This window comes from Panthera onca, chromosome E2 (assembly GCF_046562875.1).
Source record: "Panthera onca isolate mPanOnc1 chromosome E2, mPanOnc1 haplotype 2, whole genome shotgun sequence".
Classification (NCBI taxonomy): Eukaryota; Metazoa; Chordata; class Mammalia; order Carnivora; family Felidae; genus Panthera; species Panthera onca.
The window spans coordinates 48,521,436-48,526,898 of NC_138353.1; positions in this window are offsets into that span (position 1 = coordinate 48,521,436).

Genomic DNA, 5,463 nt, shown 5'->3' on the forward strand with positions numbered 1-5,463 from the left:
GCGGACCGGAAGCGGCGGTGCCAAAAGTGACGTCAGTTCCCGCCCGGCGCAAGACGTCACTATTCTGCGCCGCGCCGGTCGTGCGCCGACGTGCGTCTCCCTCGGACTTTCCAGGAGCAGCCTCGTGCTTCCTTGAAATCCCTAATCTCTGCGAAGTCAAACTCTTAGTCCTCATTTTATTGCTTTACTTCACACTGAAGTAACCCAGGTTTTACTTTGAGCCCGTCACATGTCTCAGTGAATTCTAAAGCTTTACACAAAGGTAAGTCCCGTGAAGGTGCTGTAGATGCCAGTTTCTGCATGTTGACAATGCGATAACGTGTAAGAAAACAAAACGACAGCAATTGCCCTTGGACCCCCATAATTCAACCACTCCGAAAAATAAACACAACAGTGTTTTCTTTTTCTTCTGGTTCCTTCCAGTCTTTGCATGCATCAAAGTACGGGTATTTTACATAGTCCTAAACAAAGCACATACGATTTTAAATTAGACCTTTTTATTATATAGTTAAGTATTTTTTCATGTTGTAATTATTAACTTAATGGCATTATAATACTCCATCAAACTCCTATCACATAAATTACCTGACTACCCTACATCTTTCACCGTGGGGATATAGGTTATTTCCAATATTTTATCACTAATTCTCAGTGAGCATCTGCATACCACCAAAAATCATCTTCTTTGCTTCCATTTCGCTGTTTGTCTCCTGGCCGCTTGCAGAATATGAACTCTTCAAACAAGAGCAAAGATTTTATCTCTCAGTCACAATTTGTGAGCCTAAAAAAGTTTACGGCACATAATAGCCTCTCAATAAATATTTTTTAATGTGTAGTTGAATAGACTAATAGAGATTTTAGTTCAACATGTATTACTTAAGGACACATTTCTAATAGCAACATTTATGTCAAAATATGTGAATGACTTGAACACTTGCAAGAGAGGAAACTAGTGGTCAGTAAGCATGTGAAAAAGAGCTTGAAATCATTGGTTATTAAGGAAAGGCAAATCATAATCACAACGAAATAGCACTGCACACTGCTAGAATCCATAAAATTAAAGATTAACTTTCTGTGTGTTGGTAAAAATGTGGAATGTTAAAGAAAAAAAAATTCAACAACATGGTAAAGTTGGTAAGGCTTAGAGGATAGTTATAGGGATGACTGCAGTGGGATTTTTCAGTGAGGGTGAGATACAGCATGAACAAGAGAAAATTTATAGCCGAGGACGGGGGAAGGAGGGTATGCATGGTCAGTGGATGGAAAATTACCACGAAGAAACATAAAGAGTAAGGGGAATTCTGGTTAAGTAACCTAACAGGATTCTTGCTGACAAAATGCGAGGATGATCAGACATCACCGAGGGGGATGGTGCAAAGATGAAGACTCTATCAGACATCGAGGGTGACCAGATGCCACCTATGGGGGTTTCTTGCTAAAACTGGATTTTACCAAGAACTGCACAGGTAAGTTTAGGAGAAGGTTCAAGAACCCGACTAAAGTCAAGCCAAGAAAGTTAGTCAAGAGCAACTGAAACTCTCATACGCTTCTACAGAAATTGTAAAATGGCACGATTGGTTTGCATGTTTGGCAGTTTCTCAGGAAGTTAAACCTACACCTACTCTTTGACCCCACACATCTCCCAGTTACTATCCAAGAGAAATGGAACATATATCCACAAACAGACTTGTACACAAATGTTTATAACAGACTTAGTCAAAATGGCCCCAAATTGGAAACAACCCAAATGTCCATCAACAGGAGAATGGATAAACTATAGTATGTTTATTCAATGGACTGTTACACGACTCAGCAGTAAAAAGGAATAAACTACACATGATGAAGTAGATGAATTTTAGAGACATTGTGTTGAAGGAAAGCTGTCAGACATGAGAGATGATTGCTGTAGGATCCATTTATATGCAAGTCAAGAATAGGAGAAATGAAATCTATAGTGAGAACAGTCAGAACAGTGGTTGCATCTGGAGCGGGGAAGGTTGAGCAGGACGCAAGAGAACTTCCTGGGTAATAGAAATGTTCTATATCTTGATTGGGGTTCTGGTTACATAGATACATAAATGTGTTAAAACTCATGGAATCGTATATTTAAAATGTCACTTCATTGTACATACATTATACTTTTCAATAACATTGATTTAAAAAACAAAAAAGGAATAAAGTACTGATAATACAACAGAAATGAGAGCTTTGCCGTCTCATAGACATGTTGAGCAAATGAATCCAGACACAAATTACCTAGTACATGACTCCATTTATATAAGTTCAAAACAGGTATGTATATCTAATCTATAGTGATAGAAATCAGAACAGTGGTTGCTGGGTTTGGGGGCGGTTAGAATGTTTTCTCAGCTCTTCACGACTCATTGAAACGGAGCATGCACATACTGTGCTACAGAAGTGAGAATGTCAAATGCCATATTGTCTTCCCAAGTGACTGATTTAATTCCCAGCAACTATACCACCAATGAGTTGAGACAAACTGCATTGTTAATGAGGAGCCACAACCATGGTGTAACTCTGTGTTGGGCAGCGCAACCCTGGGGGAGACTGCTAATATGTTTTCTGAGGAATAATGTTTCTTCTGTCCTACTATTTTAACAATTGCCTAAAGAAACAAATAGATTTTGAGGCACCCTTTCCTCAGGATTTTTTATCTCAAACATCTACACAGAAAACTCTCATGAAAAGCAAAAGGAGCAACACCATAAGACTCAATTGTAAGTTCTTTGGAGGCAGAGGATCTTGCTTAGAGCCATATTGAAGGCTGGGTGCCCACTGTCCTCTTTTGATTGCTATTTCGTTACAAAGTCTGCTGCTCTAGCATTGGGAGGGTGATTCCTACATTGCTTCCACTGAGACACAATTCGTTGTGCTAAATATGGTCTGTAGGGGAATTGAAGTTAGAATTTTTGCTTGCATTGGATTTGTAGGGTGTTTACTGAAATTTTTCTTTAGTTTACCACCCATGTCTATTGGAAGGCTGGTGGGCATTTGTTTAGTCCAGGTGAGTGCTCTTAGGGAGGTCTAGGCTGAGGCTCCAGCTGGAACAATGAAATCAGCCAGGCTGTTTTAGAGCACTTCTGGGCAACAGGGCTCTCTCTTTCCCTTCAGTTAGCATTTATATTCCGAAAGGAGAATATATTATATTCTTCCAGGAAGAAGCCACTGAGAATCCCACTCTTCTCCAGACCAGAGACCAATAGGAAGGGCACATTGTTCTGAAGCTGTGGACTATACAGCCTCCTGCCCTGAGTCAGATTCAACTAGACTGGGCAATGATAACATAATGCATTAACATTTTTTTAAATGCATCCTACAACAATCTACTTGAAACAGCTAAGTAATTTCTCACATTACTATTGTTATCGCCATTTTACAAGTAAGGAAATAGAGGTGCAGGGAAGTCAATTTTTTCAAGACATATGGCCTAGTAAGTGGCAAATCTAGGATTTAAATTCAGGGCAACCCAATTTCGGAAAGCACTGGGCAATAAAACCAAAAACTAAGGGCAGAGTGCAGGGCCAGCATTCCTGGAACCCCTTCCTGGGGGTACTTTCTAACTGGCCTTTTGGGCCTGGGTGAGCTTGAACTGTATCTTACATGGAATTGCCTGATCACATGATTATTTTGATTTCGTCACTAAACAGTGAGTCCTGTGGGCAGGGACCTTATCTGCTTTGCTCACCGGTGGTTCTCCAGCATCTCACCCAGAGCAAGGGCACAGTAAACAGTTGTTGAATTAGGTAGCGAACGAATCAGTGAATGAACTGGTGATCAATAAGTAACCATCTCTCACGGACACGCCTGCCTCTGTGGCATCATCGTTTGTTCTGAGTGAATGGGTGCAGGGACGTGCCCTGCTTGTGCCTGCGGTGGGGGTAAGCCTGCTAGGATGGTGGCTCTGCTCTGGGAACTTCTTTTCTTTCTGCACGTGGGAAGCAAGGGAGGGCAATGGGAGGAGGGATGCTAGAAGGATTCAGAAAATAACAGGAATAATGGCAGGAGCCAGACTAAGTCTGTATTTGGCCCATAAAAGTCTAATGACTATAACAACAAAAAATATGAATGAAAAAATGGGGATAATTAAAAAAAATTTTTTTAATGTTTTTATTTATTTCTGAAGGAGAGGGAGAGCACGAGCGGGGGAGAAGTAGAGACAGAAGGAGACATAGAATTTGAAGCAGGCTTCAGGCTCTAAGCTGTCAGCACAGAGCCCGACGCAGGGCTCGAACTCACGAACTGTGAGATCGTGACCTGAGCCGAAGTCGGACGCTTAACCGACTGAGCCACCCGGGCGAAAATGGGGATAATTTTAAAAGAAAATATGTCAAACATATTCCATGTTTTCATTTGTTGACACATTAACAAAGCAGATTTCCCTATAAAACACATCCTGCAGACAGCTAGGAATTCAGTGACTAAGTAAAACCACTTCCCACTCTTACTGTACTTAACTATGAGGGAGACAGGCGCTAAGCAAGCGGTCCCGAACTTAGACATATTTATATATGAGGCAAATACAGCCTAGCAGTTAACAATGTGGCCCTGGAGCCAGACTGCCCAGGTGTGAGGACTGGCTTGCTACTTCCTAGCTGTATGTGGTAGGGCAAATTCCTTAACCTCTCTGCTGTGTCTGTTCCTCATCTGTAAGGTAGGAACAATATTTGTTATGAAGAGTTAATAAGTTAATCCATGCAGACCTTCGTTCTTAAAGATTTTATTTGTTTGTTTGTTTATGGTAGGCTCCACACTCAGCATGGAGCCCAGTGTGGGGCTTGAACTCACAACCCTGAGATCAAGACCTGAGCTGAGGTCACGAGTCAGATGCTTAACCGACTTAAAGATTTTAAGTAATCTCTACCCCCAACGTGGGGCCCAAACTCACAACTCCAAGAGTCACACGCTCCACTGACTGAGCCAGCCAGGTGCCCCAGTTAATCCAAGTAGACCTTTAAAAGGTTACCTGACACATGTTCATAAAACAACTACAGGGCATGATGGAAGTTAATGACAGGGGAGTGAGGCATGCCTTCCTGAAGACATGGTTTTTACCACTGAAATAGAAAGGACCAGGAAGGGGCAGAAGAAAGGGAAGGATTGGGAGGGGAGTTCCAAGAAGTATAACCATGGCAGCGGATGCAACTGGTCACAGATTGTTGAGGGAGCAACTTGGGGCGAGGCAAGATTCCCCCTCCAGGATCCTCTCCCCAAGCAGGATATCCCAGTCTCCTATGCTCTGAGGGGGGACTTCCAAGAGATCAGGAGTGGAACAGTACATTGACCCCAGGCAGTGCCCCAGGGTAAAGCAAAAGGAGTGTCCTCTGAGCTCCTTCCATATGGTTCCCTGGCTGCCTGCAGCATTGGAGGGCTCCTGTTTTTAGTTACCTTCTTTTTCCTCATGCTCATCTTAGCCGCAGTGCTGGAGGTGAAAACCTCTCCACC